General features: G+C 39.9%; 1 protein-coding gene across 1 annotated transcript in view; it reads right to left on the bottom strand.

The window, feature by feature from the left end:
- LOC309437568 (uncharacterized protein) overlaps positions 1-15874 on the bottom strand; it is a gene marked incomplete at its 3' end in the record, with an annotated part of 279930 nt that overhangs the window by 172860 nt on the left and 91196 nt on the right. The window contains exon 2 of the mRNA XM_082048111.1: positions 15443-15602. The remainder of the gene's footprint in view (positions 1-15442; positions 15603-15874) is intronic.

The raw sequence follows: 15874 nt of genomic DNA, 5'->3' as shown, positions 1-15874 counted from the left end.
GATGTGCAGTTTCCCATCCTGCAGAAACCCGTGTCTGCCCAAAGATGGCCTGAATAAATCGGCTATTTACAGGTTCAACAAAGAGGTGTCCAGTTGTACCTGCTCACACCAGCAGCTTGTAAGAGATTTGGGAATAGAGCCCAGCAAGATGTTTGCCATAAAGACACTGATAATCAGGTATGCCCTTCTGGAGGTAAACTGGTTTAGCACCAGTTTGAGTTACTGGCAGAATCTCCATTGATTCACGAATTTTGGAACGAGCTCCAAGTCTACAGTCTTATTCTCCCTTCATTTTGGAATTACAGATATTAATTTGGGTAACATTTCTAGACAGGTTAAAAGAGATTAAAAAGTTTGGACAACAACAAAAGAAAATTATAGTGATACATCCCCAGCAACGGCAGATTGAATGTTTCATCACTCCCGGCCCCTGCAACTCCATGAGAAACGGGAGGTTTTCCTTAGGAAAAGCCTGTTGCTTTTTGGTTTTAAAAAACAGAAGGGTACATCTCCATCACATACTACATAAACCCACCATCTATGGAGACAGACGCACTGAATTCCAGCATTTGGAGCTACTGTTGACAGCAGAACCTACAAAGATGACAAATTGGCAAATTCTACATTCTATTAAGACGGGTCTGCTTTATAGTGAGACTGTGCCCAACCTGCAGTCAGAGCACAGCTGGCTCAGCTGGAAAAGATGTAGAAATACAGACTTCCCTACTTCACAAACTTTCCTACTGTCACAACAATCATCAAGTATTGGCACGGAGTTCTCATGAACTTTCTTAGGACTACTTGCCAAGTTAAAGGTGATTTTTCTCAAAATAAACACAAATTTTTAAAAATAGTAAGAATTTTTAGAAGTGTGTGATCTTCTGGCTGTGCAGTTGGTGGGTCCAAAACTCAGCTGAAGTTGTCACACTTCACAAGACCCATAATTAAATGAACTGTATTGTGCCGCTGAAGTTTAATACATGAAACAGCAGAAGGGAAAATGATTTTTCACCATTAGAGTACAGAAGTGTCCACGTTTCCTATTCTGGCAGCAAGTTAATATGCCCTTAGTTTTCAGGTCTCAGTTTTTCATTTGGTGTTTCAGCTGTTTCAGAGAAGCAGATAAATCTTCAAGATCTGGAGGGGATGAGCTCACTATACTGCAGCTCCAAGGCTTTGCCCCAGCACCACCAGTTTATCACAAAAATTCCCGCTTGATGTTGAGGGGAAGAGAGAGTCAACAATATTCCCGGTGTTTGGATTCGATGCTTTTGAATGAATGATCTCCTAGAGATTATTTCCAGCTCTGTCCTGAAGTTCTTTGGGTGTTGCCAAGCTGCTCCCCGCACATTTACTTTTCTTCCCATCCCAATGGGAACTGCTTTCTACTCTCTAAAAAAGTCACTTTAGGCACCTGAATGAATATTTTGGTTATGTACTCTGTTAAGTCTTTACTATAGGACAGTGTAAGTGTGCTACACAGACAATGCTTTAGAGCTGACATTTTAAAAAGGTGCCAGTGTCCCTTTGAGGTCTCTTTGAATTATCCAGATTAAAAACAAACAAAAAGACCAAGAAAAACCCAACAACAACAAAACAAAACAAAAACTAAACCACAAATAAACCAACAACAAAACCAAAAGCAAAAATATACAGAGATTTCCCCTCACCTCAGCTTTCCTTAGTACCATGAAATATAAAATGGTAGAAAAAGTTGGCAGGAATAAATAGTTCCATGGAGTTTCTAAAGCTGCAATTGATGTTAATGAAGCTACACCTTATATGGCAAGGAGATGCAGTATATATTGGGTAAGTAAGAAAAATGATCAGCCGTTGTGCTCTTCCAATATAGTACATCAGGGTATTGCCACTGTAAAGCTATCTTTATTTTAAACCATTAAATAAAACAATATAAATCTGCAAGCAGGTGTTTCTTGTTGCGGGAGCATCGGAAGTTGTAATGCAAGCAACCTAATTTTAGCATCTATGCGGAGTGTGAAGTACATTTAGTGATGAGCGGCGCAGCGAGCGCGGGGAGGACTCGACCAGCAGGAGCTTCCCGCAAGACGATCCCATTAAAGCAGAGGACTCGGCGCCGAAGGAAGAGCCGAGAGCAGGTGATGGAAATGGGGCTTTGCCGAGCGCACGGGCCCACTGTACATGCTAAGTTGTTGTTTTCTGCTCAGCTAAGCAGCAGAGAATTGATATGTTAGCAATGAAGTGCAATGACAATTAAATTGTAACTGACCTACATGTTACCGTCATTACGCTTTCTCTTTTTTACTGCTTTCCCTCTTATTTAATCACACAGTATGGGGTTTTTATTAGGCTGTAATGTTAAAATCTTCATCCATTTAGCCATAAATGTTTGACTGGATATCTATCAGACTTCCTTGCACTATACAAACAAAACCATTTTGCTGAATCATTGTTGACTTGTTTGTGGCCTAATTTAATGAGTGTAATAACTTACATTACTATCCAGTTAACATTTAGGAGCCCAGAAAAGACCTGCTAGCATGCAGCAGGCTACTGTGTATGTTTTCTATTCATATCACTCCTCTTTGCAGTAAATTTTTTACAATAATATGCACTTTTTGCCACACTGGCTTTGCTTTTCCTCAGCCCGGGTTGAGTTCTTCATTGCCAGGCTGCAGCGCTAAAAATCAAATGCCTCACAACACTGATCCAGTTTCAGCTTTCTAGGGATTGCGCAACTACCCACGTAGCCATCAGAATATCAAATAGCATATTCATTCCATCACCCTTGTGCAGGAAGATGTGTTCCTGAGGAAGAAAACACCAAACCACGCAGGCTGGGCTACTCTAGGAAGCCATTGGCTTTGAAGCATTTTCATTTTTACTCTATTTTCTTGGGGAAAAAAGAAAATCCTTCTTGTCACTACTTACACTTTAAGCATTCAGGTAGCATCTGACAGTCCTGCAGATAATTCAGGGACAAAATAAAGTCTCCATGTCCATACACTAATTTAACACACACCTGGCAGAAAGAGCCATTTTGCTGCTCGCGAGGCCGTAACTCCAACACCAACGCATAGAGAAGGTGACAATTTGTCAAGTGCAAAGGTTGAAATTCTCCATTTTCCACAGAAAAAAATTCATTCCAGTGCAACAAAGGGACATCACCAATTACACTTGATTGCAGCATCCTTTGTTAATTGCGGCGAATCAAGCTGTACCATGGAATCACTACAACGTCTCTATTGTAAAAGTTATGCTGTACTAAGTAAATCCCAAAGGATGGAAGAGCCTCAGTTGCCCCCCAGACGCATTCAAACAACGCTCTGACTTCTGCCCACAGTAAAAACAAAAAGCAAAACAAATTAAAACAGACAAGAAAGAGAATTTTGCCTCGATAAGCATAAGCCTGGCCGTGTTGTCAAACTGTTGGTTACCTCCACAAAGAGTGTTTCGAGCTCTTTAGATTTTTGGAGGAAAGTGGGAGGAGTGGTATACATATTTATTTTTCAAGTATATTCTGTGAAGCCTTAGGAATCAATTCTGTTGTCTGTTACCTCCCCAGCCAAAGTTGTCTTAACGCTTTCCCTCTCACACCCTCTTTGCCTGTAACAATGGACAAACTGAAAGGGAACAGGAAAAACACACCTTTTAAAAACAATTAATGCATTGCAAATGTCTTGAAGAATGGTAAGCAAAAGTAAAATTGTGTATTTCATCACCTTTGAAAAGAGTCTGAGCATCGGGGTGGGGAATACAACAAGAAATCCCGACTTCAAGCTTGCACAAATTAAGAAACAATATTGTTCTAAATCTGCCCAATGTGTGCACTCCAGCGTTTGTGGAACACTGTCCATGGGCATCTTGACCATGAAATTTCTTGTGCACTATTTTACTGTGAACTTCAATAAATACAGCAACGAAACCCATTTGTGATAGCTATCAAATGAATGTGCATTACCTTTGCCTCTGACATATGGAAACGGATGGAAACAAAGCCTTTCAGGACACAGCTCACAGTCATTCAGCGATAATACACTCACATTGGCATTAAAAACATGGATTCTTCAAGTTCTTAAATCTCCTGCGTCCCTTGTGGTCAAATAACTCAGAAATACATATTTTCCGAACTCCTTCTCAATATTAGATTGCATAATTAGATGAGGTACTTGTACTCATCACAGGATGGATACACGCTGATGAAAAATTAGGCCCATCATGCAGAAAAGCAGTAAGCAGAATATAATGTAGGCTGGAAGAAGTTGTTTTCAGAGGCAATTCAGGGAGGCATGCTAATTCCTCAGAACCTATGTTTAATTTAGGATTTTAGTTTTGTAGCTCAGCCTTAGTTCTACATCCCAGTGTGGGACGCCGGTGGCAGCACAGCCCAGAGCCTCCGCAAAAACACATTCTAAGGTGGGCCTAGAGAAACATCACGGAGCTTTTAAGGTCAGGTTTATTACCACCTCATTGCAAAGTTTATTATCAGGGGAAGTAAAGATAATGAGCTACAATCTGGTTGGGAACGCCATTTGATTTGAGCAGACAGTGGGTTCCTCCTGCACCCTCCGGAGCAACCGCACGGATATTACTGATCCGCTACAGAGCTCCTTGTTTGATTTGGTGATTTAAATCTCTGTTCACCACAAAAATTCACTTCAGCGTGAGATGTCGCATGTGCAAATGTCCCATTTCCACGCGCAGCACCTTGCGCTGAGCTCAGCTGGGCCCTTCGCACCTTCTGCTGGCAAAGGCCAAAGCTCCGATCATTAGTGAAAATTCCTGCAACTGTCCAAAGAAAAATAACTGATAAAGTATATCCAGTAGTTTCTCTGGAAATTACTGACGTCATGCAAATGTGTTGAATGCAGTGATTTCACAAGTCTATCAAAGGTATAAAAAAAATTCTATCAAAATCAAAACTGCTCTGAATTTAATCTCAATGATTCACAATCTTCCTGAACTTTTGGTTGGAGGTTTGTTAGCGTTTTTTGATTGAAAAAGGTCTAAACATTTTATTTTTGTGTGTTTATTATAATGAAATATTTCCATTTTATTCCTGAGTATGTTTGGGTCAAACCAAAAGAAAAGGAATACATCGAGAATTAAATCCATTTCATTTTGGGTAGAACAAACATCTCAGCTGCTCTAAAAGATAATTTTTTATTTTGTTTCTATTGCATTATTAAAAAGGAATAAAAAATGTCGCATGTCAATCCCATAAAAGACATTCCTTTGGCTAGCACCCCAAAATTATTTCTATAACCATATGCAAAATACATTGACTCTGATTTTGCAATGAGATGTCAGCTGAACAGTTTCTCTTCCTTCCTGTATGTTTGCTTGCCCTTTTTATATATATATATTAGTTTGTTTGTTTTCCTTTTTAGGATTTTTCATGACCATATTGACAAAGAATCTCTCCTTTCCTCAAAAAGGGTATTCAAACACCACCTTTCTCCCTCTCAGGGTTTATGTTTCGCCAGAATGACAACATTAAGTACCAGCTCCACTATTTTTAAGGCCCTGATCAGTGTCAGTTATGCAGGGATGGGAAGATGATTTCAAGTCTGAAATAGCCAAAGTGGGAAATCACAGCTACGAGTCAGCCGGGCTTAGAGACAAGTAGCAGCATCTTCTAAGAGACTTTGCTCCCTTCCTCAGTCTGTTACACCAGAGTCAAAAATCAGAGAGAAGACCCTATGTATCTCTTGAAATGTCTCAAAACATCCAGAAAAATGCACTAATCCCATCCTCATGTCTCAATATTTTAAGACAAATGATCGTGTATGCATTTGCCACTTCGTAAAAAATTTACCTGAGTTTCTGTATTTTAAGTGAACGTCATGAACTTCCTGTAAAATTTCTTTAAAACGTAAATATGAAATTGCCAATATTTTATGAGTAGTTAATATAAATAACCAATATTTGATGATTAATTATGTTTTGGCCACTCAGTTTTATCATAAACTGAAGGGCTGTAGGGTTTTGGGTTTAAGTCTGCAGCATGAAATGCACTCTATTGATAACATAATATTGGTCTATGAAAGTCACATAACAAATCATTTAATTGCAGGAAAGGTTTTTGGAAAGATATCCAAATTCAATATATAGTTCTATTTGGTTTTAAAACCCTTTAAACATCTCAGCAATAGCAGAATGTGTAAATTGTCAAAAACCGGTGTATTTCGAAGCATTACCAGAGCCATGATTATTAGTTTTATTTGGAACGGATAACAGCACGCACCATGTGCCCCAAGAGTCATGCTGAAGATTCCTATTATTAAATCCTGCAACCTTAAATATTTCGTGGGGTTTTTTTCACTGGTATTTCTAACTCTTCCTATATTCCATTTGTAAAATGGAAAAGTGGGTCTGGTAGTAAAAAAATCTGATGAAACAAGCCTGTGACTCGCAAGTTTTCTGCTTTTCCTTTTCACTTACTTTATTAACTCCTCAACATGGCACGGAAAGCATGACACATATATGTTGAGCACATTAAAACGCGATGCACATTACTGATCCTAATGTAACTCTGGCAGCCTGGAACCTCTTAGTCAAGCCCATGTGCCCAAGCGAACGCACCGAAAGGCAAAGGAACCAACAGCTCTTGGGTTTTGCATCTCAGTCACCAGATACACGTAAGACAAACCCAAGAAACTACTTCTGCAACTTGCCTTGAAACAGGCGCAGCCTACAGGAAACAGCATCTTGTTCTCCCTCGGAAAAGCAGCGGCGACTCGGGATAACTTGCGTGCTACGGCTCAGACAACTGAGAAACACAATTCCCCAATGCGCAGGACTCAGCCCCGTGGAATCCAGCAGGAAATGAAGGTAATATTCATAATAGAATATAGTTTTCTGCAACTTCCTGAACAGAGGATCTGCAAAATCTCCAGCACTAAAATCCCACATTATTCTTTAAAACTCCGGTTGCTGCTGCTCATGCCGCCGTCATCCATACGGTACGGAAAGCGCTGGGTGGCAAACTGAGGCAGACAAACTGGGAGTCATGCTGTAACCAGGGAAAAACCTAAAAGCTGCTTTGCTGGATGAACATACAAAAGCTGGATGATGAAGTTAATCCTTGGGGTATAAAAAAAACCAAAGAAAATGATCTTCCAAATCCCATGATTGCAAGCAGAGAGACTGAATCCCAACCCTGACGCCTTCCTCCACTCTAGGTAAGCATCACTGCACTGAATTCAAGAGTCTCCCATACGTCTTCCTTTCGGCAATTCCGAATTGACTCCTAGCACAAATTCTACACAAGTCCCCGTTATATTTTCTACCAGAACAGACGTGCTGGATGTCCGGCCAAGCCCCGGAATTACCAACTCCTCCATCCAGACAACATCGCACTTCTGGTTCTATCCGCTTCTTTGGGAACTCTACAAATTTACTTGAATTATTTAATCAGTTTGGCTGAAATTCACTAAACATTAAGCTGTTAGTTGTTACTTAACATTCCTTATAAATTGCATTTATTAATTTCAGGAAGGAGACTTGCCATTGCTACAGTAATTTAAATTAGTACCACATGGCTACAGACTGCCATTAAATGATTCTTTGGGGCAAAAATCAGTTCCTTAAGGACATTTAAATGACACTAGAGATAGGCTAACCAAATTTTTGTCCAGGAAGTAACAATTTATCAAAAACGTAATAAACCATGGACGAAATATCCATTGTAAGCAGCACATAATGCAGTCCATGAAATGACATTTTAGCATCTCTCACTCTGGCCAGACTGGAGTTTGCTGACAGTGCAGGGTAATGCTCCATTGATATTTAACAGTCCCCAGCTACATGGTACTTCGTGATACCGTAACTTTATACACTCCAGCCCATTCTCAGTGGCACTAAATCACTCAACTTTGACATACAACGTCGTTCCGTTTTCTTTGCTTAATTTTAATGCTGTAGATGTTTGAACTTCCCAATATTATTAACTTTGAAAGCAACTGGGGAAAAGAATCGCCTCCCTTCCCAGTTCTCCCTGCGCTTCTCGGATACACACACGTGCACACCCTTGTGACAAAGCTCGGCATCGTTTCCCTGGTCACGAGGCAAATGACGGTCTGTGCTGGTGCTCAGCAGCACGAGCAGCAGAAACCCAACACCTGGACACTCTTTAACCTTGATGTGGGATAGACAAGAGTACACCAGCACCTCCTATAGGAAAATCTGAATGAACGCCACATATAAAATAACAAAATAAATGTATAAAATAATAGATTCATCTTCCTGCAGCTGAAGATAAATATTAAATAATCCTGTCTGCTTCTGGCTGAAAATTAATTTCGTCTAAGGCAAATAGTGTAATACGTATATGTGTTTCAATTCCCATTTGGCAAAAAGCCTATTTTCAGTATGCAGTACGTAGACTTCTGAAATACTAGAACTGTGCTCATCACAGACACACTTAAACAAATAACATTTTCTTCCTTCGGGTACCAATGCACTGTGGTCTAATAAAATATATATTTTAGAGCATCAGTGTTCCCACCAAATCCAGATATCCAGACTAAAAGTGATTCTTTTTAAGCCTTTCCTTTTCTCCTTGGCAATATGAATAACAGTTTGCACCAGAAGCACTGAGTGCCACTGCTTTAAAACAGCCCCAGAGGTACCTCATGTACCTTAGCATGACAGATTTCCCATGTGCACTTACGTCCCTATACACGCTCTTCTCCGTCCCCTCCCCACCAAACCTCTCTCCTCCCCTTTCAGAAACACCATCTGATTGTCTCTCGCGCTGTCCTCCACGTATCTTATTTCCAGGGCATATTTTAAGTCTATCTTATCCTCTCTTGGCTATTTTAAAAATTCCTTCCCCATGTTTGGAGCCCTCAGGAGCGATGGGTGAATTGGTTACCGAGCCTGGAGATTTTTCTAGACGCACATATCCTTACCCATGCAAGCACTTGCATTTACAGCTTGACTGGCAGACTGGTCATTCTAGACTGTTCTGTGGTCCAGCCTGGGCTCTGATGGGAAATCTGTGACACAGAATTTTTCCTCTGAAAACTTTTTGAGATATTTTCATCTCGCTATCTTACCTGGGACCCAGTGGGTAGCAAACCAACCAGCTGCTCTGGTGCACGATGCACAGATAAGATATTAGACCAGCTACCATGGCGATTGATGTTCTAAAAATATCCAAGTCAGCTGTACTAACAGATAGGTTAAATATATATGGCTGCACTCTACCCGGATTGCAATCTGCTAGGATGAGGATGCAGAAAAGGATCAGTGAATATAATGCAGTTTGGAAAGTTAAAAAAGGGGGCACGAAAAAGTATGCGTAAAGCCAATCTTCTGAAACTCTATTGGTCTCATGCATTAAGAAGGTATCTATCTTTTTTATTTTGTGTCCTTTTGGTATGGCAACGGTATCTGGTACGGTTATGCACACGAGGAGAGGACAAATATGTAGATTGCAGTGGTGAGAAGGGATCCAGCTCTTAGCAAACGTAACGTGACAGAAAGCATTTGTTGCTGCTACTGAAATTTGTGTATCCAAGCATTCTGCGAAGTCTAATGTGATCTTAGGCTGCCTGCTGCCTTGGAAACTAGTGGTCAGGTACTCTCAGCAGTGGGCATAACCAGCTAGAACATTTTGATTAGATGAAATTTCATGGAACTGAAATATTTCACACGCTGGTTTCAGTGAATTTCTCTCAAGGACTGAAAGAGAGAGAGTGCTCCTGGGAAAACCCAAAAAACCTGATCCCGGTGGTTTGGACACCAGGATGCTGGAGCTCCAGATTCACAGATTCACATCCCTGTTGGACCAAGTGACCTGGAATTAAATCAATTGCACTTGAAGCCAACAACAGGCTGGCCAGGCTGCTAACAAAGGACAGAGCCAAATGATTTAACTTCAAGATGTCTTAAAAAAATACCAAACATAGCTACTTTTCAATGTTGTACGACTTTCCCCATTGCAACCCTGAAACCTTGAGAATTCAAGGAAAATTTGCCCATTTGCCCAGAAGCAAAGCACTTGGGTTACAAAAGCCACCAGTACAGAGCATTTCAGACAAAGGCTGGTTTACAAAGGATCTAAAACCACTGAAACATCGGGTAATGAGGGTTTCACTTCCTAATAATCTTCGGAGAAGCAGAAATTCATTTTCCTCAGATACAATTTTAAGGTTACGAGGCTGAACAAAGAGTATCGTTATTGTAGGCGTAATAGAATCAAATTAGCAAGGAGAAAATGTATTAGTATCGTTAGGTGTATTTTACATGTCCTACCTCTGCCGTACAAGAACTGGAGTTCAGAAAGAAAGTTCGGTGGAGGGGACAGCTGCAAAATATTGCCAAATATTGCTCTCCACCCAACCAGCAAGGCCTTGAAATGAGTACGTATGTTGGGTGCGGGCTTTCTATATGTGTCTATAAGCCTAAATGGTGATTTAGCTTTTGGCATCGTCTGTGATTACGGAGAATGGCACATTTTCAAGGTGCCCCTTTCAAGGCCCAGAGCCCAGCCCAGCCCAGCCGGGCCCCAGCGGTGGGTCAGGCCGCAATTGCGATGCCGAGACCGTGCAAATTGCCCGCGACTCCCCATTAAATTAATGCTCTTTATTAAAAATGTCTTTTCAATCACTTGAATATCTTCGCGTCCACATATGAACATTCCTGAGACCTTTTTCAAGGTCACTGTGCGCGTGGATGTCCCTCTCTCATATTTCACAAACACCGAGACGACTTCTATTTCTGTCTTTGGGCTGAAAGCAAAGCTGCCCTTTCAAAGTACCAGGTGGGTCACACTTCCCAATAACCGTCATTAGCAGGTATTTTGATTCCAGCATATTTGTATGGAAATCATGCTTTTGTTGTCATTTACTCCTGACAGATCATTTCAATATCGGGCTCATAAAACCAAGTGATTCCAGAAAACAAATAAGTACAGAAGTATTTCTGCAACCAGAAATGCTGTGAGTGCTTGTGCAGGGGAGGCTTCCACCTACTCCTTGTGTAGCAAGCGTGTTTTTACAATTTCAAATTTAATACTTTTTCTAATATATTATATGTTACCTCCCATGTATTTAAACTGTACTTAAAAGCATGCTAAGAACTGGTAATTCTTTAATGGTTGTTCGCTTACAAGTGATTGTGGGTCATTACACAATCATTTAAAGGGCATTAATGAGAACCATTTAATGGTTTTAGTAGAATATCATTGTAAGGGACAGGGGAAAAGTTACTGGCTGTAAATTTTTATGACCATTTCTTACAAAACGTATTACTTTAAAGATTTATGTATGTAACAATGAGTACAATAAAAGCCATGCTAAAAATAATTTGAAATCAAAGTAATGCATATAGATAAGGTGCTACTTGGTGCAGTTTTGCATGCAGTCAGGGAGATTTTCTTTCTTTTCTTTGAGATACCTTATGACTCGCAGTGCAGCTGCAGATCTCCTTTATGGAAAGTCAAAGGAGGAAAAAACCTGCTCAGGTCGATGTTTTAACAAAGCGGAAATTGTCCTTTACGGTCTAGATTTTATTTTGACTTTTCACTCATTGTTTTGCATACACAGTCATTATATTTTTCGGTTGTGCCTCGGATGCAGCACAATGAGACAGCTTTTCACCAGAACGAAGGAGAATTACTTTTATACAGCATCTTGAACTGTACCTTTGGTTGGCTTTTTATAAATGGAAAATAAAGGGGAACTCTGCATGCCAAAATTAAAAGGTTGACTATTTCCCCACAGGGAAATTCTTTATTACTATACTAGACCAGAGCATACCTTTAAAACTACAGAAACTTATTTTGAAAACTATTCATATAGATGCATTAACCTTATTAAAGTGCTTTAATAACAAAACAGTCATCATATTATGCCTGGTTTTGTCCATTTGCGATTCGTATGGAATACATAATGAGGAAGACAATGCCCTTTTTTCCCCAGTATTCTTGCATAAGTAGGAGAATATTTCTAATTAAAAGGCAGAGTTAGCACAGCGCATGAATTGAACTGAACCATATCTCTGGGAATGCTGATATTTTTACTGTTTGCATTAAGAAAGGATTGTATTTCTCTCTCAATCTGGCCCAATACCCATTACCAATAAGATTAAGATTCAAGATAACTTGGTCAAAATATGGTGAATTATAACTTTTAATTAAAATGTAGAAAATAGTTTCTTTAAAATAAACACGGTAATACTTCCAAGATCATTAATTTCTTATGTAACGAACAACAAAACCAACCTGAATATTTTAAAGTGTGACATGGTAGAGCCAAGGAAAGGAGATTTTTCCAAACTTCTCGATGCAACTCAAGCAAGCCATGCAGTTAACCTGCAGCTCTTCTGTCTTCGGAGACACTGCTGCTCTTTCAGGATGAGCTTTAGCCTTACATTACCACTCTAAAATTCAGTTTACATTCTAATTGCGATGACGAGGGGGCAAGTAATAGGGCAGAGCAGGGGCAGTTATTATTACTCTGTTTTTTCTGCTTAATATTTTACTGTTTTGTTCCTATTTTGAAATTCAGGAGCTCAACTGATCCAATTTGCTTCTATGTTTGAAACTGTACTAATGAATGATATTATGTGAAATGGTGGCTGGCTCACATTTCCTACTGACAAACATCCTATTGACTTCTCAGTATTTCCTGTTGCTATGCATCCTTTAGTTCAGTTGCCAGAATTCTGCTTGATACGAGAGCCGAATGTAACTGATTTTCTTTAAATATTGTAAAATATTGGGAGAGAAACATAGGCCACATGGAAGCTGGGAACTAAAATCCTAATACGGATGAGGGGAATGCAGTGAGAAGTCCCACGCAATCCAGCAGAAGACACATCTGTACGTCCCAGCCTCTAACTGCCGGGTTATTCCATTTCTTGAAGTCTCATCAACAAAAATCATCGCCCACACCTGACTGTGGCATGGCCATAATATCAGGATTAATGGGAATGGGATGAGATCAAATCCACTTTTACCTGCAACTTGAACTGGGATTTAAAACCTGAATTTCTGAAAACAAAAGGCTGATACACTAAAAATCAATGGACCACTTCATTCCCTGGTTTTGTGATCCTTCTCGTTATTTGCATTTTTCAGCTCTCTCCTATTTTATTTTTCACTGGATATTAATCACTAGTAACTGTATTTTCCTGTACCAATTCTTCACCTCATCAGAAAACAGCAGCTGCACTCAGAGCACAGAATGAAGAGATTCATAAAACTCAAGCAATGCAATGGCACATTGGTTTAGTGTGTCAGTCCTTCACCTCGAGGAATACAGGACTGGGAAAGAGAAAGGAAGGAAAAAAGAGGTAAAGACAATAAGCAGCAGGAATGTAAATAAAGAGAATAATGAGGACATAGGAAGAGAGGATGGGAGAAGATGATGTGTGAACGTAATGAAAAAGGAAAAGAAAAAGCAAAAGTTGGGTGGGTGAAAGATTAAGAATTACATTAAAATATTTCCTTTACACACCTCCACACATTTGCATGTGCTACAACACACTAACATGAAGAGGAAGCTGAAGGTAAAGCACTGAAACTCTTCGATTTTTCCTATAGCCCCACTAAGAAAAGGAAATTAAATGGCATAAATATATTCAAACATTAAAAATTTGATTTACAGTAAGAAAAGCAACTAAACGATTTGAGGTTATAGAGGTCCCCAAACACTACATGGTTTTTATTTGTCATATGTGTTGTAGTATCTAGATTCACTGAGGTAGATTCAGAACAGAGGTTCTAAATAGGTTGGTTTTGCTTTTTAAGATATTCTGCTTGTATTGAGCTTCCTCCCTCTCCTTAATCTGATAACAAGAATGTAGACGGCACAGGCACCTTTGTAATTACAATACTTGGAGGGCAATAATTTTAAAACAATATGGTATGTTGCAATTATTGACTTCACACCCACACACCACTGACTCTTCTTCAGAGCTTTTTCAATATAATTATGTTTACTTATGACCCTTTGGTTACTCATAGAGATGTAGAAAAATATGTCTGCAACTGACCTTGAGGTCGGTACCATCCTAAAAATGTTATATCGCAGTATGCAATGAAAAGGAAAAGCTGTTGATGCATAAAATACACCTTCCATTAAAAATATCTTAGTCTAGTGGGAAAACTACAGTTCATATATATATACATAGACACACACGGCTTGAATCTATTACCTTGTCCCTAAAATCATTTCAATTAGCCACTATATACAAGAAAGCTGTTTAAAGTTCGGAGTTTGCTCTTCTGGCTTTGCAGACGCAGTTAACAGAGAATGGATGGGAAATGAAAAAAAAAAGTATGGAATGGAAAGATAATAATTCACTATATATTTTCAAGGTATTAAGTTTTAAAAACACCTGCGAATGACAGAAGAGAGAGAAGTAAGAGTGTTAGATGGAGAGGGCATCTCCTGAGAGGTTCTCTTGGTGGGTACCAGCACTTGACAAGGACAGCGCGGCCACAAACCCGACACATCGGTCCTCACACCGCAGGGAAAGCCTCGGACTTTTTCCTCCCGTTTTATAAACTGGCGACAGCATCTTTCAGTATTAATGATAACGACATTTGAATTCGGCACCGCACAGCTCACGCAGTGACCGCAGGACGGCCGGGTTGGTGGCCTTGCCCTGCTGAGTTAGCAAAGGCTGCTTTTCTGCGTGATCACAACTTCTCTGTCTGGCTCTGGATTTCAGACGGGCAAATATCCTGCCAAAAACGTATTTTTCTGCAGAAAACACAGAACTCGAGCTGTTAGCATCTGATCTAAAGGGTCACTGAAAGACAGAAGGAGTGTTTACTGCACCCAGGAAGATTCAGAGATGCTACATCGGAGCATTCTGCTGATCAATAAAAACTATTTTAAGATACAACAGCAATGAAAGACAGTTAGAAATGGCTTATTAAACATGATTACATTACAGACTGCAAAACTTCCATGGTGGGGAACTCATTATATAAATGGACACAGAGCCTACCAGGCAGGAGCGCAATCCCTCGGGCTTCCAGCCGTTACCGGGACACAGGAATAGTGGTTCTGAATCCAGGAGCGCATTTCTAGCCAACTATGATGCAAATAGTGCATCACAGAGACAAGTTGGGAAGTCAAACTCCCCAGTTTCGATTCTTCCCCGAGTGCTACTGACACCCGGAATGATTTACCTCTTTGCTTTAGATTCCCCGTGTGTAATCGGAGAATAACACCACTTACCTACTTCACAGCGAGACTCTTGCGAGAACTAATTAATGTTTGTTGCACAACACTTTGAGTTTGTAAAATGTCATTTAAATGATAAGTATTATTGCCATTATCATCCGTGATGTCCTGGGTACCACAGTTACATAAAGCTGGCTGCTTTAAGAGCTACTTAACGTGTTAAGAGTAACTCAAAATAGTGGGAATAGCATCAAATCCTTTTCATTTTCTTAAGAACACCAAGTGATTGAAAAGAAAAAAAGCGGTGGACATACATGTGCTTGCCTTCTCGACGTCTTTGTTAGGGGCTGCATTTTCTGCCACACTCACTCCCGCTGGATGGTGACGTGTTGCCCAGGTACCTGCTCCAACCAGCCGTCAATGGGACCCATTGTGTAGCGCAGTGGAACCTGCCACGCCAGGAGCCGCCTGAAACTGAGATGTTGCATATGTGCAATTTAATAAGTCTATTTTTTCCTTGCTTCGCTTCCTGTGGAACCTCATTTCCCTTTTTAATTTCATTTTCCCTTTCTAGACAGCAAAGGTAAGGTCATCAGGCAATGATGTAATATGCTAGTTAGTAACGTGCTGGAAAGCGTACCACATATGATAATAACTGTATTTAGTCATAAGATTTCAACACGAATTATATTCAAAAATTTATTTATATAACTCCTCCTGTGGATAAATTAAACTATTACAGAATC

Source organism: Streptopelia decaocto, assembly GCF_964273445.1.
Source record: "Streptopelia decaocto genome assembly, chromosome: 3".
Taxonomy (NCBI): Eukaryota; Metazoa; Chordata; class Aves; order Columbiformes; family Columbidae; genus Streptopelia; species Streptopelia decaocto.
This window is presented reverse-complemented; position numbering and strand designations above follow the sequence as displayed.